The 20393-nt window shown below is 38.3% G+C and overlaps 1 protein-coding gene and 1 long non-coding RNA gene across 2 annotated transcripts in view; one reads left to right on the top strand and one right to left on the bottom strand.

The window, feature by feature from the left end:
* Window positions 1-20393, top strand: part of MRTFB (myocardin related transcription factor B) — a 309172-nt gene that overhangs the window by 81963 nt on the left and 206816 nt on the right. The window lies entirely within an intron of this gene.
* LOC128078869 (uncharacterized) lies at window positions 1022-8961 on the bottom strand. The gene is made up of 3 exons (XR_008205890.1): window positions 8857-8961; window positions 6607-6752; window positions 1022-1118 (listed from the first exon to the last, which is right to left on the bottom strand). It is a non-coding gene; the product is annotated as an uncharacterized LOC128078869 (long non-coding RNA).

Below are 20393 nucleotides of genomic sequence, written 5' to 3'. Positions count from 1 at the left end.
GAAATTTCTTTAGAATTATATCTTTTGTATTTATCTTGTGGTTTTATTCATTTATTTCTTATAGGATGTAGGTCTGTGTTGAAATTCAAATTTTAAAGATTCAGATCTTTCTAATTTCCTCACAATCACACCAAAAGCCTTGGCGATAGCTCAAGAAGTGATCAGTAGGATGCTCCAGTTTCTCACCATTGCATGTTGCTTTACACTCAGACATACACACATGCATACTAAAGCCTTACACCTTCCTAACACGAAATAACATTACAGTAACTCTACGATCTGATGGAATGTAAAAGGATTATCCGCTCAATCTATTCACCCAGTGCTTCCACAGATGCTAATTCAAATCAATATCTGTACTTAATAACAAGCTGAAAGATGCATGGCTGTTAAGAACAAGGTAAAAATGTAAAACACTGCGCTTTTGAAGTCTATTTTCAGTAAACAAAAGCTTCTCTGTTTCTGGAGGAAAAAATAAAGTAGAACACATTATATCTTAGTACTGTAAAAGCTTATAAATGGGATTTGCTTAGGAATCCAAGGAAATCAGCCCCTCCTCCTTTAAGCTCATTTGAAAATGCATTATCTTCAGAAGCGCTTACACAGTAAGCTGGAGAGAGGCTGACTGAAAGGATCCCATCAGGATCCCACAACCCTGAGGTCATGTAAATCGTTCCTCGCCAGAGCTTTGAAGTCATGTAGGCAATGTGTTTGCTGCAGAAACGCACGCACACCTCATTGTGCCTGAACGGCTGCACGTGCAGCCAGATGGGGCGTTCTCATTTCTGTCAAGCTGACAAGACTCACAATGGGGGTTTACCACGTACTTCTGTGACCAGAAGCCAAGAAGCCAGGTGCTGCCAACAACAGACCTTCCTGTCTGTTCACCATGCCTGGGTGCTTGCAGATCCTGAGGGAAACGTGAGCAGCAACCGCAGAAAGCCGATGGCACTGGGAGGAACTGCAGCAGGGCTGATGAAGCAGGAGATAAGAGAGCTTTAAATGCGTACCTTTCAGTGTTCTGTTGATAGAAAGTAGAGCTGAGGCTGGCATTTCCACAGTTTTTTACTGCTGGGAAAGGCTGTCCCAAGGACCAGCTGGTTCATATCCATTGAAAACTGGGGAAAAAAGTAAAAGAAAAAATAAATTAAAAAAAGAGGATATGAGCAAGATAAAAATCGTACACGGTGCTTTTTGAGAGATCCTTCTATCTAAACCTCATTTCTAGTGATACGGTTATTATAGATCTTTCCTGACAGCATTCCTTCAGCGTTAGAATTTGAAAAAAGAAACACTGATTTCTTTCCTTGTAACCAAATATACTAAACATAGGTTCTTACTAAGGCACAGCATCATACAGACATAGAGTTGGGCTTTCAAAAGCTGTAGTTTGGAAGAGGCACAGTAGTTACAACCGATACAGTTCTGTTGAAAAAACAGAAGTGTGTGAAACCTCTGAGCAATTCAAATTGATTCTTGTGCTGATGATACCATAAGTAAAGGTTTATGAACATTGATTGAATTTTTTTTATACAGCTCCAAAGCTAACCACTGTTGCTCTTAAAGTCTGAGTAGCTTTTTCTATATATGTGTGGATGAAGAGATGAATTTTTCAATGCACAATCTGCATTTTAGCATTAAAGAAAATAGCTAAAATGTGTATAATACAGTACAGGAACTACATATACTTTCAAAACTGCTGAATTTCATTGAGCATAGAAAGTAATCACTCTTATATTAAAAGTTGAACTCTTCTGCAAAACACTTGATCCCTAATGAAACGAGTTCAATAAATAGATATATCCCATGGCATGCATAAAACAGGGAAGTCAAGCACAAAGAGCCTTCTTTCATGCATCAGTTTTGATTGTCCTACTTTGCTGTGTCAGGAACTACAGCAAGAGCTCAAGTGTTGAAGCTTTTTGATACTATAATAAACCAAACAAAGCCCAGTTGCATATTTTAGGGTTTATTTTATGCCACATCTATACAATGAGCAAAACTGGGAGTTTTCAGCAACCACTGTGAACTGCTTCTAGAGATGATGTTTTCCTCATGGAAGGATTCTCACTAATGTAGAAAAACCATATTTGATAGCCAGCAACCAGGCTGGCCAACAGAATTAGTGCACATTCTGTCAGCATATTTCCTCCCTCCAGCTTTACTTCTCCAATCTTTTTCAATATTGTCAAAATGAGCAATCATTTGTGATTCAGACTCCCAGAAAAGGCAGAAATCAACATATCCCAATGACGGATAAATTATTAATGCAATCCTGCCAATCACACAGAGCTCAGTGCTTTTAAAAATGGAATGAGATCATCTGCTCAGTTCTTTTAAATGAGATTCATCTCTTATTAGGGGGCATTATGTATATGCCTTGCTTTCAGAAAACCATTTTCCTCAAAAAAAGATTATTGCACTGTCTCTTCTTGTGAAATACCATGCAAGCTCTACACTTAGATACCAAATCAATTTTTTGTTTCAGGAAACAATTATATGGAATGGGTATTTTCTTTTGCAGATAGACTGATTCTGTTGAATATGAAAGCTTCTACTGCTTTCTGTTATTCGTATTCAGAACATCTCTGCTTTGAGTTGGCCCTGACTTGTACCACTCTATAAATATACAGTCAGACCCGGTGCCTGTGGCATACCACTTGTTTTGCTGCAATAACTTCAGCAGTTTGTAATAGAAAAATTTGCAAGAGTAACTGTGCAATGCAAAACTACGTACAAAAATACTGTATGATGTTCAAATATAGCTGGGCCATATAGCTGTCTTCTAAAACTTCAAGGCAGCAAATTTTTCTAGTATACAAAAATAATACAATGATATAGTAATAATAATAACAACAATACAGTTGAAGACAGAAGATATTCGAAGGATTTAAGTATAAAGGAGAATTCTGAGGAATCCAGAAGCTGCTCAAGGTTGAGATTTTCGTTGAAGGTTCTCTCTGACAAATGCAGTTCATGTTAGATTTCGGGCTCTGTCCTGCCATGGCCTGGACTGGAGGCGGTGCAGAGTGGCAGACAGGAGACAACTTCACTGTCACATCTCGTGAGAGGGCTGTGAAATTGTCTCTGTACCCCCTGACTCCATATGACATATTCAGATTATTCAGGCATCATACTGCAGTGTCTAGGTGCCATTAAGACAGTGAACACAAAGAACCTGCAACCAAACTCAAGTTGCAAAAGTAGAAAAATGTCGTATTATCCCTATTCCCTTGAGTATGCCGGACTAGCAAGGTGGAATCTGATTTACATTATATTCAGATAGTTTGAGAGATGAAATACTGACATCACAAGGACAAAACACTGATTCAGAGTACACAAGTGTTTTCCATGTAATGAAACTTAAATATTTTCTTAGCAAAAACATTAGTAGAAAACTCTAGCATAGGCATAACTGCCTTATTTTACCTAGGCCAAAAAGGGGCACTCTTTTCAAGGCTCTTGCTCGCCTTCATTAAGCAGCAGATATTTTTATCTGTTGTGTTGATAGAAACAGTGGTCTTCAAAGCTCTTTAAACTGAGCTGCCAAAATACAGCATTGGGATTTTGCTGTTTTATTTTATATATTTCAGCTCTGTATTACAAGTACTGACAATCATCGTATTGAACACATCTTCTATGATATGGAAAGCTGTCTGATTCTTCTGGTCATATGCCATGGTGTCATTTAACAACATGTATTCCCATCTGTGAATTCTCTTTCTGGCATTTGGCTTGCACTTTCTTTCTCTCATCTAGAAGTCTGGCAATAGTTTCTCACTGTTGTTCTGATAGCAGTATGGGTCAAACTCATTCCACTGTGAACGTGCATTTATGCATTTGTACTTGGAGAAAGTGATTGATTGGTATCAGGCAGAAGTGACTTCTGTTAGATTTCCAGCACATTATTCTGTGGCTAATCAGCTCTACTGAAGGTCACTTAAATCTAGCAGACATGACTCTAATGCATAGAGTTACTTGTCTGATGTCTGTTTTGTCACTGATGTGGCTAGAGTGCTCCCAGAAGTTACTAAGAAAAAAAAATGAAATAAAAGTGGACTATGTATCTGAGCAAGTAACAGGAAGCCAAAAAAGTAGCTGTGCTTATATATCTGTGTGGTCTCTGTTTTTAAATATAAAGTTGGTGGATTTGTTCAGTATGAACTAATGAAGGACTGTCTGCCCTTGTCTAATCAGCAAAGATTAATGCAAAATAGTACTTGGGATTTTTTATATATCCCAGGGGAGGTAAAAGACCATTATTAATTATTTAGATGTTTAAACGCTTAACAGTTCTGGAAGACATGCATCATAACCAGTCTTCACCAAAAACATCACAGAGATTTGCATCATGACTTTGCCTTTCAGTCTGAATCAGAACAGTGCTCAAGTGAACACTGCCATGAAGAGCAGACGGAAGATCAGTCTCTCCCAAAAGGAGCTTAAAATTCAGTCATATTGATTTCAAAGATTGGAATTTTTCTTGTATAATTAAAAACCATAAATCCATTCAGTTTTAGATCCAGTATCAAAGACTGCAGCTTGAAATATCCCAAGATTACTTTTCCACTCTGGCTTGTATCCAAGATTGGCCCTAGAATTACTAGATATTTGACAACTAGCAGACTGAAACTTCCAACTCATAGAAATTAAATACATGGTTGGATTCATCAGGTTGTAGACATCTAAGTATAAGGATATTTATTCAACTATAATTTTTGGCAATTTTGCATCCAGTTGCACTGGAACATAGCTTTATTTTACAGATCCAAACAGTCCAGACACAAATTTCTTTAAAAAAAGGTCAATTACTTTGTTGTTGTTTGCGATTGCATTACTCTGATGTTTTAATTACCATGCAAACAAATTTATATTGTGTATTTCCCAGTAGCAGGCAAAACTGTGCTGCCTGCACAGTTCCTCATTCTCCTCATTCATTGGCTTCAGTGATGCTATTTGTTTCAGCAGGATTTGGTTTCAGAAAGCTTGCCTGTCATTTGACAATAAAAGTGAAGCGTGTAACATTCGGCCAAATTCTGTTCATCACATTGAGTTTTACTAGGATCAACAAGACTGTCTAAATTAGTTCAGCGTTACTTCTGGCCGTTACAGAGCGTCTAAAAAAGCAGCCTTCAAAACTACCTCCACAATTTCCCTGATCTTCCTTTCGCTAATGAAATAAAAATGTGTTTGCAATAAATATATCACAAAGTTCCAGAGAATCTTGGCAGGTGAGCCAGTTTCAGGAACTGCAGTACATAGTTATTTTTGTTTTCTCAGTTTTTTTCCCAGTCAGCCTGATTGTTAAAGAGGTGAAATGGATTAATGCTAGTTTCTAGACAGAGAAATAGAATCAAAAATTGAACCTAGACTGCAAAATTCCAGAGCATGTCTCTGACCTAACATCAGCTAACTATCTTTTGTCAACACTACCTTCAAGTCTACTCCCAGCTTGGAGGGTTTTTTGGGAGTCATCAAATCTTTGTTCCACTGAATTCATGATAAGGAGAATCGTAGAGAAATTATTATCCATTATTCTATGGACTCATAATTCAGCAGGTGGCGTTTTTACAGCCTTACACATTTAATATCTGCACACATATGCATTCATGCATGTACACGCACAGAATACCCTCCACAGTTTTATATGGAACTTTCTTGTAATGTGAACAGAGAAGCCATGACGAGCTGCAGCTTTAAGTATTCCTTCTAAGCAAACACGGCACAGAAATGTGGTGAGGAAGATATGGGATTTCAGTAGAGTTGAGAATTCTAAGATCAAGAATCTAGATGTGGTATTAAAAAACACAGCAGTACATCAGTAGAGATATTTTATGGCACTAGAAGCATAGGAGAAATACGAAGCTGAACTTAGGAAGTCAAAGGGACCCATAAAGGAGAAGTAAGGAAAATACCATGGCTGTTACTAAGTGTCTCACAAAGGCAATGATCACCTCTGGAATGTGCATAGCCATGCTATCTTATACAAGTTAGAAAAATGGAGCACTGAACAGGAGAATGTTACATTGCATAAAGCTCTATAAAGGGGCTAAGCAAAACATCACAGTGCTGACTTCATCCCATTAGGAATGTAGGGAAATCATGCCCCCACTCTATTTATCAATTTGCCAGTCCCTGCTTATGCTGTAACAGCAGTTCTGCAGAACTTAATTAACTGGTACCTGTACAGTACTGCAAAGTTAGTATCAAAGGAGCGAAGCAAATGCAAACTTTTTTAATATCAAGAGCTGGTCCTTGGAAAGATAACAAGTTTTGCTGCTCATATAGAAATGGGTTAAGCATCTAAAACAAAGCAATGAATTGACAAGAAACTGAAAACCTATAGTCTTAATTGGGGTCTGTAAGGAAAAAACAAAGAAACAAAGAAAGAAAAAACAAATGAAAAAGTGACCCGTGAAAAACTGTAGCACTGTTCCTCTATGTTGTACTGAGATCCTCTTGGGTGCGACTAAAATACAAAGCAGGAGAAATAGCAAATCCTATAAACAAAATACAAAAGACAGAAAGTCTTTGAACTAGAAAGGCAATACTCTCCACATGCTTAACAGAAAACTCAGAAACCCTTTTATATGGTGTGGTTGTTACCTGTGAATAAGATGCCCCAGAGGACACAAGCTTGCTGTGGAGCAAGTCGGATCCAGCCCTTCAGGATAGTGCCGACATTGCAAGAGGCAGGGAGAGTCCTTTCTGCTCTGATCCTCATGGAGAGTGAGACCATTGCAGGAGAGTATCTAGTAAACGTGTAAGGGGATCTCAACACCTCGTTTCTACAGAAGAAATATACTCTCCCTGTAATACTGTCGCAGCCAGTGACAAGATGGATTTGTAGGCTCCTAGAAAAATATGCTGTTAGGCAGCTACTCCCTGTAACGCAGAATCGCTGTGCCAGGTTCAGATGCAGCCATTAATGACTTTCTGACAAAACTTTGGTTGTAGCTTCAGCAGCAAGCAAACATGCCCTTTCAAATTGCCACTTTATTTTTAACGTCTCCATCTCAAACTACTCGTAGTACGTGCTGCTCTTACATATTTTTTCCTACACATACATTCACATGATCCCAGAAACAACAGCCTGTTCTAACAACATTAGTATAACATCTAATAACCATTGAGCACTTCCAAACCACTTGTCCATCACATATTTTTCCCTTCCTTATAAGAATTCATCAAGCACAGGAGCAGAAGATATTTTTGCAGGCCATGTGTGAGTTTTCAGAACACATCTGAGGATGGTACTAAGGAAGTGTATTACTTAGTTTGACATATTTCATAAGCCTGTCAAGCGGTTTGATCCCCACATTTATATCAGCATCTCCAGAAAGCTTCTTACGTAAGAGATGATAAAGATATTTTAATAGCTCTATGCCTGTTTGTTTCTGAGGTTTCTCTGAGTTTATTGCAAGACCAGAAAAACAGGGGAAAAACCTCCCACAGTGGAGAAAAGCTCTTAGATGGTATGGCAATGCTGCCAACAAAGGATCACCTTGGCAGAGCCTTTTCAAGTGTTTATCTTTGTCATATACTCTGTGTTTTCAGTGTGCACTGTGAGCAATCTCACCTGATATAACTGATATGTTCACTTCCTCATTACCTCTAAACTTAGACAGGGATCTCGGTCCTTGGAGACTGTGTGCTAAACTGCTGCCCTTGAATATTGCACGGAAGAGCCATTTCCATAAAAAACAAATTGTCTATGCTAAAAAATATGTACTGCAAGTACAAAAGTATGAACAAGGAATATCTCAACCTAATATTCAAAGTCTCTGCAGTTCCAATACCTCTACTGCTAAAGCTTTTTTCATGTCTATCAGACAGAAAGACTGCTATTGAGTAATCCCAGGTACCTGTAAGAGCAAACTACAAATCTGTCTCAAGGTGTGTCTTGAAATAAAAGACAATAAAGTTGTAATGAACACTTTTTTAATGTTCCTAATATATTTTAGGACACTTCACATGCATTATCTTGTGGACAAATTATAGTGTCTTACAGGACTCCTGGCCTAGTTGTTTCACACAATCTTTAATAACATTTGCTCCAATAAAACACAGGCCTATGAAGCTCGAATAGTTACAATCATAAAATATTGGCACAGATACACACCAGCCCCTTCAAAATATTCCGATCAGCCCCTCTACATGCAATGTTCAACGTACATGAGCATCAGCAGCATTTTTAAATGACTTGGGTTACCATGAAGGCCTGCAAGTAAGAATCTAATACTTGAAATTGAAAAAAATCACATCCATAGGTTGTACTCACATCTGAAATTAATTAGATTTGGGTTTTAAAGAGAAAGCTCAAAAAACAAATTGTGATTAAAGAGTTTTTAATCACTAGGGCTCTGTAGTGCAGGATGGCCATTAATGATGTACCAGCATGTACTCAGTAGTAGATAAAATGTATATGAAACTATCCATGAACATCCATGGGGGCATTTCCTTCCACACACACAACCTACCTCACACAGCAATGCAGACAGCACTAGATGATCTGTAAAGGTAATAATAACACAGCTTGCAAGTTCTCCTGTTTCAATAAATAAATGAGCTACTTCTAGATCACATCTTCCACTGTCTGTTTTTTCTCTCAATCTATTCTCTTTCTTCTGATCTAGCTCTTGATTTAGTCGTTGGCAATCCTGCCTGCAGCAAATGGATTGGAACTAGATGATTCTCAGATCCCTTCCCAGACAAGCCAGTCCATGATTCTATGTTCATCCCACTTAAGAAAGTACTACCCCCTATTTCCTGTTGGTGAACCGCAGTGAAAAAAGTCTGTGATTAAACTGGAGATGCAGCTCAAAGCTTGGTTCATAATGCAAGGTCCATCCTTACCTGTTTTTTTCTGCTGTAGGGAGGACAGCACGTAGGAGTACCCCACTTCTGAGAAGAACTGCAGAGGGCTGCTCTCATAACATCCTACAGTAAGGTTTTTCCACAGTTCTGCACCGAACATTTTGTGAGCCTTCTGCACCAGGAAGAATTTGCAGTCACCTGCAGTGCATTAACACAGAAATAAAATTATTTCATCTATTCAAAATAGTGGTGATGTCTTAATCCTGCATTTAAACATCACAGTTCAAAGCATCAACTAATTGTAAGTGCAGACTATACAGTTGAATTGCATCACATGTACCCACAACCACACACAAATAATCGAGATGAAAGGAAACAAATGAAAACAGCATATAATTCAGCAGATGGAAGTGGATGTATAGTATAAGCAGCAATACACTTTGGTACAGGTAAGTCCCACTGAAACCAGGGATGCACTTTATAATCAGCACATAGTATAAAACCTACCTGGAGGCAAACTGACAGCATATTACATAGTGTTCAGAGGAAAAATACAGGGGTTGCTGCTGAATTTCTGAGTTGGAGGCTTTATCTATACCAAAGTTGGGATTCAGATGCAATGCTAGAATGAGAACAGAATGTTTTATCCAGTATCCAAACCTCTTTCCAATGAGGTTAATTGAAAAACTCCCATCCATTTAAATGAATTGCAGCAAGATGGATTCTTAGCCTTTGGTTTTGCCATGTTCTGTTAGCTTTCATGTCTATTGCTTACAAATTATTTTCAACCTTATTTCTTTTGCTAGAAGTACTGCATTAATTTGCGGAGGTCCAAAAGAATCCAGCCTGTTTTAACAAGTTTATTATGAATTAGGTCAAATTTCTTTTGGAGGATAAAAAAAGCTGTGTATTTTAAGACATGAAGTAAGCTAAAGAAGTTTATTATTTTTTGCAGAAAACAAGTAGTGGTATAGATTGGTACATCTCTCCTTTGTTCTGGAAAACAGCTCATATCCATTAAAGTCTTTCATGTTGCACTTCAGTAATTATGACCTGCTACCCACACAAGTTTCTAACCAACGCCTGACTTCTGTACGTGCATGAAATATTTCTGAGTCCCAGAAGATTGCTGCAACATTTGGTACAGCCAAACATCTTGCTTAATTCATTATCTACTATTTAAAATTTTGTTAGAATTCCAAGTGTGAAGAATAAAAAAAGTAGGATAAAAAAGTTAACCAATCACCCACTACCATTAACAACATAAATAAATCAGAAAGCCCATATGTTTAAATTCTGGAATCCTAATTACGTGATGAAAAACTCGCATGACAGAAATAGCACAAAGCCAGTTTTAGTCTATCAAAAGCACAATAAGGCCACACTTCCAGTCTGTAACTGACATCGACAGCAATGCCTTTAACAACACGTGTTTAAATGAATACATAGCTTTATCAGTTAGGATAATAAACATCCCCTCCTGATGCTCCTATACACTGTAACATACTCCTGGAAACACAGGTCAGAGATGGACAAAAAGCTCTGTTGTCAAAGGTCCAATCCCAGACCATACTCTCCAATATGCACAGGGAAGCATGACTTACTCCTTTTCCAAGTCTTTACTGAAATAATTAGAAGAAAATTCAGTGTGTGTTACAGAAACAGAATGGCGCAGGTTGGAAGGGATCTCAAGGATCATGAATCTGCAAACCCTCCCTGCCACTGGCAGGACACCAACCTCCACATTTAGTACAAGATGTATTCTAGTATTTTAACACTAGGATTATTTTTCATAGGTCCTTGTACTGCAGGACTCAGGAACAGAACTGACTGAGAGCTGACTTCAGGATTTCAACCTGGAGAGGAGGATGGCATTCTTCATTAGTCAAGTCACCTTTGACAAATCTTTTAAGGTCTGCACAAAGAATCTGATTTTAGTTGCAAGAATATTTAGCAGGTACTGCAGGAATCTAAGAAGTGTCATCTGCAATGACACGCCAAAAGATCTGCTTCAGGTACTTGGAAAACAAGGAAGCTTGTGGGATACATCATCTACCTAGTGGTTACAGCAGAAGTTCCCCCAAATAAATGAGTTGTGGTAGCCAAACAAATAGGCACTTCTGTCAGGTAGTTCTCAGAACACAAAACTACAAAATTTTCTCAGTGGCAAAGTAAGACTGTAATAGTCAACTGATTACACAGCATGGAGATTTCATACGTTGAAAATAGAATCTAGGTTTTGTTGTTATCCAAAAAGGCTGGCTAAAATTATTGACATAGAGTTAATAGTGTCTCAAAGTCGGAAAATGTAGGTTGGAAAAACAAGGAGCCTTTGGGTTAGAAAGCTGCCTTTGAATTCCTAAAATTGCAGTAAGAAGAAATACGTGTGATCAGAAATCAATAAACAAAGCCTATTTGCTTAGGAAGCTATATGTTTCCTATATGGAGGAACATTTAAAATCATTTCTCTGTTCTCTATTACCATTCATAATGGTAAAATCATGAATAAACCTAATGAAAAATATGTTCCATGTAAAGAATAGTAAAGAATCTGCTTGGCTACAGCTTCACTTTTGTTTAACTCTAGAAATATTGCTAATTAAATGTTCCTCTATCTTAAAATATTGCATCTGGTATGATAGCTCTCCTCGTGGCAGTCTAACCACCTTCCACTGATGAAACCTGCAGGAAGGAAAATCAGCTTTATTCTACTTAACAGTATCCCAGCTAGCTGTTACTGACCAGTTACAAATGTATCTGAGTGATGGGAAAAGTATGTAATGCCTTTAAATGTTGCTGGAGGCTACAAAATAGGTCTAAAGCTCAGTGAAAATAGCTCACACAAGTAGCATTCAATCTTTTGAATACTTCCCTGTTCACAACATGTGGCCGCCTCTAGTTATACATCATTTGAGTTTGCAAACTCACAAACACTGTGTACACTGGACGAAAGGTACTTTGTCTTCTGTTCGTATATAATAGGAATCAGCCCAATAGCAAACTCAGATTTCTCTCTCTGCAAACAAGTTCTGTAGACAACAGCCATCCTGACAATGGACAGACCCATTGTAAGAGGTATAATCAGTCTGGTCAAACTTCCTCCACAACGAAGGGAAAGAAACTGCTGATCAGAGAGAGAGAGCAAAGGATGAACATGAATCTGCAGTGCACCCTTGGGGTAAGGACATCTCACTGCACAGTTCACACGAGCGCAGGCAGCAGGTCAAACGAACCAAACACTCCATTTTATTGAGCACGTGGGAGATCTCAGCTGGAGCTAGCTGGGAAGCAGGAGTGCACAGCATCGTGGACAGGGAAGGCAGGACTAGGCTCTGCTCAGAGACTAGCAAAAGGACTAACATGAACAGTGATGAGACACAGCAGTTATGAGACAACCACAACTGGATATACTTAAAGAGAGTGTTCAAAGTGAGGGCGGTCAGCTGTTGGCACACACCTTCGAGGTACTTAAAAATTCTCAGAATGAGACCCAAAGCAACCTGATCAAGCTCTGAAGTTTGCCCTGCTCTAAGCAGATAACCTTCTGAAGTCCCTGTCAATCTGAATTGTTCTGTATTACTAGTTCAGACATAAACATGATCTTTCCACAACACCATAGATAAGAGAATATCCCCTCAGCTTCTAATAAAACAAAACAAACATGGCAGAAAGAACGTACTCTTATCCAATTTGTATCTGTGACTTTCCTGTACAGTAACAAAAGATATCTCCACTATCCTGTGTGCCAGTAAAACTTCATCAGTTTCTCAGTAGTAGACACTGTGAAGGCTAAAAAGGTTGCATTCTAAAATCAGTGATTTTGCAGTGATTCCAAAAGATTTTTTTAAAGGAATTATCTAATAGTTTAGTAAGTATGCAAATAACAATTTCAACTAAGCTGCAAGAGTATAGTCAATCTCTGGTTCACCCGACTTGATTGCTCCTTGACATCCCTGCTGAAGTATAGTTGCTTTCAAAGTCAGCATGTCCTTAGATCATGGCAGCAAGAGAAGGCAATCAACAAGATTCCTCTTTCCAGTAAAGGGAGAGGTGAGGAGCAATATAGAGCCTGCAAACAGCCAGTCTGTGTTCAATCCACGTCCTCAAGAAATCAATGAACACTGGATGGGGGTTCCAAAGTTCCCTTTTGCTAGATATGTTTTTGCTTTATTTCTGTTTCATTCTCATCATGTACAAAAGAATTCAGCGCATCAGCAACTTCAAATCTGAGTCTTTCCAATGGACAGAGCTACTCTTCTTGGAGAAAACATACTGAATGTAATTGAACTCTTCGAATACATACACACAGCTTGGAAATGCAGAAGCGTGCCAGTATAGTTTGCTGAATGTGTGGTCTTACAGTGAAAATCCTGCTGAGATAGCAGCATGACCCAGCATGCTGTCACCAACTTAGGACAGGAAACACAACCTGTGTGAATATTACTGTTCACACCCAGAGAGTAAATAAGCACGTGAAATAATTAAGCAAGGAGAGGAGCAGCAGTTTGACGTGTGAGCATGTTCCTTACTAAGCAGCACAGCCTTAAGTTCTTCTGAATGTCCCGAAGTCCACTTGAATTGAACCGCCCTGACCTGACCGCCCTTGTATGAGTACCTCGGAGTCAAGAAGGAGAATATTATGCATAGCTTGAGAATGCTGTGGAAATGTAACACAACTTGTCTGAACCGCGGATTTTTGAAAGTCAAGAATGCTCCTAACAGACCCTGAATTGGTTTTTGTTTTTTGTTTTTTGTTTTTGCCGTAAGGAATTGTTTTCTTACTCAAGAATAAAGTAACTTAAAATGAAATCACATAGACAGCATCATAAATACTGTATGCAAGTAGGCAAATCAAAAGTTGGCAAACACTTCTTGCTCTGATCACATCCCAGCAGGACTTACCTTTTGACTTTGCAGAGAACAGAAAAATACTAAAGTACTAATCAGATCCATGCATTCATGGCTAAAATAATCCAGAGACTAACCACGTTCTTAACATTGTTTTCCTGCCACTGATATAACTGGTAGAGGCGAGAGGAATTTTGTCAGCTCTAAGTATCTGTGTTACCTTAGGCTAAATCAACACTGATTCAGATCAACAGAAATACATCCACCGCCTTTGCTGGATTTTGAGCACATCTGAATGAAAGCAGAGCCCACACAGCAGCACTTGGGGCCCTGGCACAGCCAACTGCCATGCCAGGCAGGGCCTGCTGCTCCCTGGAAGCCGACCCCAGCTCTGCCTGCCAGCCCAGCCCAGCCTCACTGCCATGGGTGAGCTTGGCTCCTGGTGAGGCTGCCCTGCCTGCAGGAGAGAGAGGCTGTTGTTATCTCGGGCTCCAGCCTTCCAGTTATCACAGCAGTGACTGTAGAAATAGAGGGAATCTCGGCAAGTAAAATATTTAGGAGTGTATTATCCTTCCACATCATGGTTTTGTCCAGTTTAACATGCAATTACGGCAGAAAAAGGATTGGCCGCCTGCATTGGAGAGCCCAACAGGTTAGAGTTAGCAAAGGGGTTTCTCCTCCCAATGGATCGATAACTGCAGTGTGAGGGCCTCACAGAATTAGAACTTAATTGCAAGTTTAAAAAAAAAAAAAAAGCAGAAATTAAGTTTGATTCTGATATTCATAGAAATACAAGAGTGCTACAGTTATGTGCACCAAGCATGAATGTGGTGAAATATTGGTTTATTTTATCACTATCTGTACTCTGGTAACTGGAAAGTAAATACAACGGTGATGCAGCACTTTCCTGTCAGTAAATTAGGGAGCATTATTAAAACAAGTATTAATAAAATAAAATCTGCTAAAAGATTATTTATGCTTGACAGCAACTTCTGCACGTTTCAAGTTTGATGATGATTTTATCACTCAGGCTTTTAGAAATGTCCTACTTAGCTTTATTGAAACTATTAAAAAAAAATGTTTTACACAAAGTTTTTTGTTCCATTTGGGATTACTTCCAACATAGTTGGCAGGTTTCTTTTTTCTTACAGAAAGATGTTTTACTTCCTGGAATTGATAATTGATTTGAGTACTTTAAGAAGGTTTTTAGAAAGGATCTTAGTGGAGTGCTTAACAGAACGTAACTCGTACGTTCCATCATACCTTCTTACTTAACTGTGTTTTCTCATACCAAACAAGATCCTTTGCAGAGCTTGATGCTTAACAGCAAGTCAGCTACAAAGTTTTCATTTGTCCTGACATTATTTTTTGAATCAACAATAAGCTGAGTACCTTGGAAAGCATGTTGGAGGGAGAGATCCACAATCTTGTAGCCAACAGCTCTGCAGGTTTGCTCAGGGAGGACTTCACCTCCTGTTGTAAAGCGTTTCCTCTGGTCACGGGCCCACCAGTTATACTGGGACATAAGAATGAGTTGTCAGTCCTCACCAACATTGCTCCACTTTGAACTGATGGTAAAACATTCACTTCAAGACAGAAATGGGACTCAGGTGTGAGGTAACCAAGTGTCCAGATTGTATTTCCTTCATCCTTTCCGAACAGCCCATTAGACAAGGAAGAACACCAGGCAGGACCCACTCTGCTGCACAAGGGCAATGACCCCATTTGCTGCTCTGGGGCTGTTATTCTGCAGCACCCTATTCCTTGTGCAGACACTGGTTTTACTTGAACAAACGGCACAAACAACCACAGTCTCCCTAAGGAAAGTCAACTCCTCTTTCCCTGAAGCTATTCCTATCTTTTGAGCATCTCTTCCTAGCACCTTATTTTATCTTATCTGCTTTTGGCATCAAGCTAGAACTGTGCTACATAACCAGTGCTTCAACTAGCAAAAACCATTCAGCTGTAATGCTTCAACAAAATTAGACAGAGCTGCTTAATTTTGGGAATTGCTGTTTCCCACATCCAGTTACACAGGTGCTGCACCTCACCTTGCCTCTGCACAGCTCCCATCACCGCAAAGCAGAAAGTGTCACGTGGACTAGTTGGTGTACAGACCCAAATACTGAGACTTCAGCACATCAGAAAAGATTAGATCAAAAGAAGACAACAAGGAATAAACTGACATTTTCCACATAATAAATAGCTTATCATTAGCGTTACAGAAAGTGTTGTGACAAATTTAATTTTGGAACTATTGACAAGAGCCTGGAAGTTAATCTTTAATCATGAATTTTTTAGAGCTACCTTTAAAAAAGAAAGTCTCCACTCTTGCTCTGATTTCATGTTTTGAATTTATTGGCATAAAAGTTAAAATTCCAACCTGATCTTTAATCTTCACCACAGGGCTTTTCACATCCACTTGTGCTGCCACCAGAAGTGAGAATCTACTTAGGCTTCACCTTGACAGAAATTTTACTCAGCTCTCATTTAATTATAGTGATTTGAATACTAACTTTCACATGAAGACGTGATCAAGCATTCACCACTTAGAGGTTACTCACCAGTCTAAGATTAAGTTTTCTTTTCAAACTAGGTTTATTAGCCTTAACCCTAGATCTGCAGGTCACAGCCATGGGACTTAAAACAGTAACACAGTTGCACCCAAGCACTCTGAGCTTAAGATATTTTCCATGATTTCATAACATCTAGCACTAAGTACCCCTCCCATTCATACAGTAATTTAGCAACTCATCTACTTGATACTTTATTCTGCCTCCTCCCCCCATTTTTAACTCCTGAATAAGAGCTGACTAATAATTCCCATAAATTTGTAGGATATGGAAATGCTGTCCACCTCACTATCTTGCTGTAACAGGTCCATAAAAAAGTTAACTTGACCAATGACAGCATGTCATTGTTGGAAACATAATTAAAACTCAGGAATTCTTAGCTATAACAGCATTAATAAAATTGGTTTGTTGGATAATGCCTAAAGCAGAAGAGGAGGAAAGCTCATTTTGGGTCTTGCCAGCTCAACATTTAAGTTAAGCTCAAAACAAATCTGAACTCTAAAAAATAAAAGTATTCTCAGAGCCAACTGAGATTAAGAAATGGTTTAAAGATAACACAACTGCAGAGAATTTAGTTTTTTGAGCACATTTGAAATTAATTGATAGGATCAAATCAGTATTTCTCTGATATTTCAGAAAGCAACATCGACTTACAACATTTTTCCAAAGGCAGAAGAGGCACGTTTAGAAAAAGGTTAGTATCTGGAATGCATTTTCTGGTTTTCAAAAATGGACCACAACCAACAAGAATTCACTCGCTGTAACTTTATAAACCCATAATTCTCTGCCTCTGCACAAAAGCTCAGTGTACCTACTTGATGTAAACTTCAGTATTTACAAGGTTTTACAGGGTCAAAATCAATTGCTTATATTCATGTTCCAACTCATGAAAATCTTAGAAGTCAAAAGCTGCTTTCTTCACACTCTCGGTGTGAAGATGAATCAAGATGAATAACTGCTGGCATTTTGATGGTATCAACATGCACACACTCGTATATAATACCTTCCTCCTCTTCACAAATGTTTTTGGGAACTGTAGTTTTAAATAACCTAGTCTCCAAGGAAAAAAAAAAATATAAGGAGCATAGATACTCAATTGTTTTGCTAAATTTACAGATGTTGATTTGATAATGCAGAGGTCTAATTGTATTGCACTGGGTGCAGTGAAAGAAACCCCTGATTATTCCTTATCTGACTGCCAAGTTCTCAAGGAGTGGACAATGAGAACTATGGCATAATAACCCAAAATATATTCATTTTGCAAATATCAACATCTATTTGCTTGTTAGAGTTTACAGCAGTACTGCATGCTTGACCAAGAGACATCTGCATGCCTGTTCTAAGGGACTGTGCATGAACAAAGTCCCGTCAACTTCCCATGCCCTCAGTGTGTTCTCGTGTGCTAAGGGCATCTCACAAGATGACTGGCAGCTGTTGCTTCGTAAGTCTAACAAGAGTAGTAGATATTTATTCTCTTCCAGCAATACTTTCATTTTCACTTTTCTGATCATTAGAAATATGTATGTCCATAAGACAATGTTGAGATGGCTAAAATAGTTGAAATTAGAAAGCTTACTAGAAGCTCACCTACGCTTATTATTTCATAATACAAGTAAAAGGCACAGGCGATAGAAAACGAACAGGAACAGCAAGCTGTGTTTTAATTTCAGAGCTCACTGGTAGAGAAAGAGTATACCATTAATAAAAATTTTACAAATATAGTGACATGCAAGAAAATTTCAAGTACTATTAATATCTATTACTACATATGTAGGATCAATTAATTTATTCTTATTCTTAAAGATAATACGTCTCATGATCATTTATCTTCTTTAATCCCACCAAAGAGTAGAAATCCTTCATGCAGCAGAAAATTGCTTTTAATTTTTGCCAATTTACAGAATGTAAAGTGTCCCTTGGACAGAAGTAGGCTCCTTCATCACTTCTTTCTTTCAAAAGGAAACATAAGAGTTACTGAAAATGTTTTCTAGTAAATGGCACCACTTCAACACTTCAGTGCAGGGCTGAACAGCTTTCTAAATTTCACTGCACTGTGGTTGTCCTCTCAGTGTAACGCATCAGTTTTGAGCCCGTTGTGACAAAGACTATTTAAGAATGAAAAGAAGCATCACTCACAAACATTCCCCTTCCTGACTTTCTTCAATTCCCCCTCCTTAGCAGTTCTCTTCTTTTGGAATCCCTTTCCAATCACCATCTAGTGGACATAGAGTCAATGATTTTGAGAGGCTGGTAACAGAATATAAACATGGTTTTAAAATCACAAGATTCTTATCTGAGCTTTTAAAACCATAAAGGCCTTTCAAACCTTTACCACTGGTCCTCTCAACTTACTGCAAAGGCACATAAGTCCAGACAACTATGGAATGGTTACCACAGCAGATACAATGAGGACATCAGGGTAGCATCATAATTGCCAGCTCAATGGATGAATCTAAAACTCTGCAGAATGTTTGTCATGGTTTTATCATTTTTGGTTATCAGTATTCCACACCATAACAACATGCAGTGCACTGGGAGTTAAAGAGTTAATGCTCCAGTCCCATGGAAGCAAATCAAAGAACAAATCCTCAAATCAAGTATCTCTGATTCTTGTTAGCTGAAAGTTTCATTACAGGCATCAGGTGAAAGAGTAGAAGTGTAACGGCCTTTAATTCTCTAGAAAAATAGCATCTCTATTCATTAATTTCTAACTTACTGGGGTTCACTGGGAGACAAGAAACAAATTTAGTGAAATATGGATGTTTCAACATTTTTCCTTCCTCACTAAGAAAAAAATTCAATATTTTCAGGCAGAGCATATGAGACTTAGCCTCCTCAAACATCACATCATTCTATTCATCTCTTAATGCGTCTTGCATTGAGTTTTCTCTTACTGCAAATGTTTAACATTATTTACCCTGAAGTCATCCTTGTACATTATAATTCAGTGTACCAAATATTCATTCCTTTTGCCACAAGTAATTTAAAATTTGACTGAAATTTCCAACTGAAATTTATTATCTCATATTTTCCCCCATGGTTCATAAGAAATTATATTTATAGACAATTGGATAATTGCTCCTTTGTATCAGCCCCTAAAATAATATCCAGAGCTTCGTACAACAGCAATTAAAGAAAACATGAGTTCTGACACCAGTCTTATTTTTATAATTGCAAGAGAAAATGTGAAACTCAGATGGGCCTTGTTAGTGCTAACTGCACTCCTACTGACTCCAATTTGTTTTGTTCTATTAATTTATCATCTCACATTTGGAATCATTTTATAGTCTGCTAGGAAAAGGTCTCAGAAGCATAAAGCAGTGAGATAACAGAATGAAGATGCAGCTAACTGTGATATTTCAGAGCAATCTGAGTACTATTTGTGGGTACACTATTATTCTAAATGCAACCCTGCAGATTTTTATGTCTACGGCATATACGACATTGTTTAGTATTACCAGATCTGACAGTGAGTGGCAACAAACAGTGAACCACATCTACGTGAGCTTGCAACCCTAACTACAGTTCTAGCTGGAGAAGACCTTATAATTCGTTCACCTGTAACTGACGTATCTTTGCAGTGATAAGGATGGCTTTCTCAAGTCTGTCCAAGTCAAACCTTGAACAGTTCATGCAGGAAGATAAAAACGTCAGGACCGTACAAAATGGTGTCGGTAATTTCGATTTTATACTTTGCTCGCTTACGAGAATAGAAATATATTTAATGTTAATTCAGAAGCAGCACTGAAGATACACATCACAATGCTTTATTATTTAGACAGAGCCACACTCAACTTCTGGAGACCTTTAGTCTGCTTGACTGATGTCAGGATCCTCAGAATTAATGGCTTTTGTTCCATACCAAAAATGAATATATTGCTTCATGCTTTTCTTATTGTACCTACTCAGAATTCCTGCCAGCTACCAGTAGACAAGGACCAGATGAGACTGTGATATATGGATAGTTCTTTCCTAGATGATAAACAAGCATTAGATAGGAACATGAAGAATGTATATCTACCTGTAATCAGTGAGAACCGCACAGTTTGCATGCTTAATTTCCTTCGTGAATTTCTGCAGCACCAAAAGACACCAAGACTTACAAACTCATTATATCTTACTGCTCAAAGCTATAAAAGGCAACAATGAACCCAC

The sequence above is a fragment of the Tympanuchus pallidicinctus genome, unplaced genomic scaffold (assembly GCF_026119805.1).
Source record: "Tympanuchus pallidicinctus isolate F22 unplaced genomic scaffold, pur_lepc_1.0 scaffold18, whole genome shotgun sequence".
NCBI classification, from domain to species: domain Eukaryota; kingdom Metazoa; phylum Chordata; class Aves; order Galliformes; family Phasianidae; genus Tympanuchus; species Tympanuchus pallidicinctus.
Note: the sequence above shows the minus strand (reverse complement) of the source record. Positions and strands in the feature narration are given on the sequence as shown.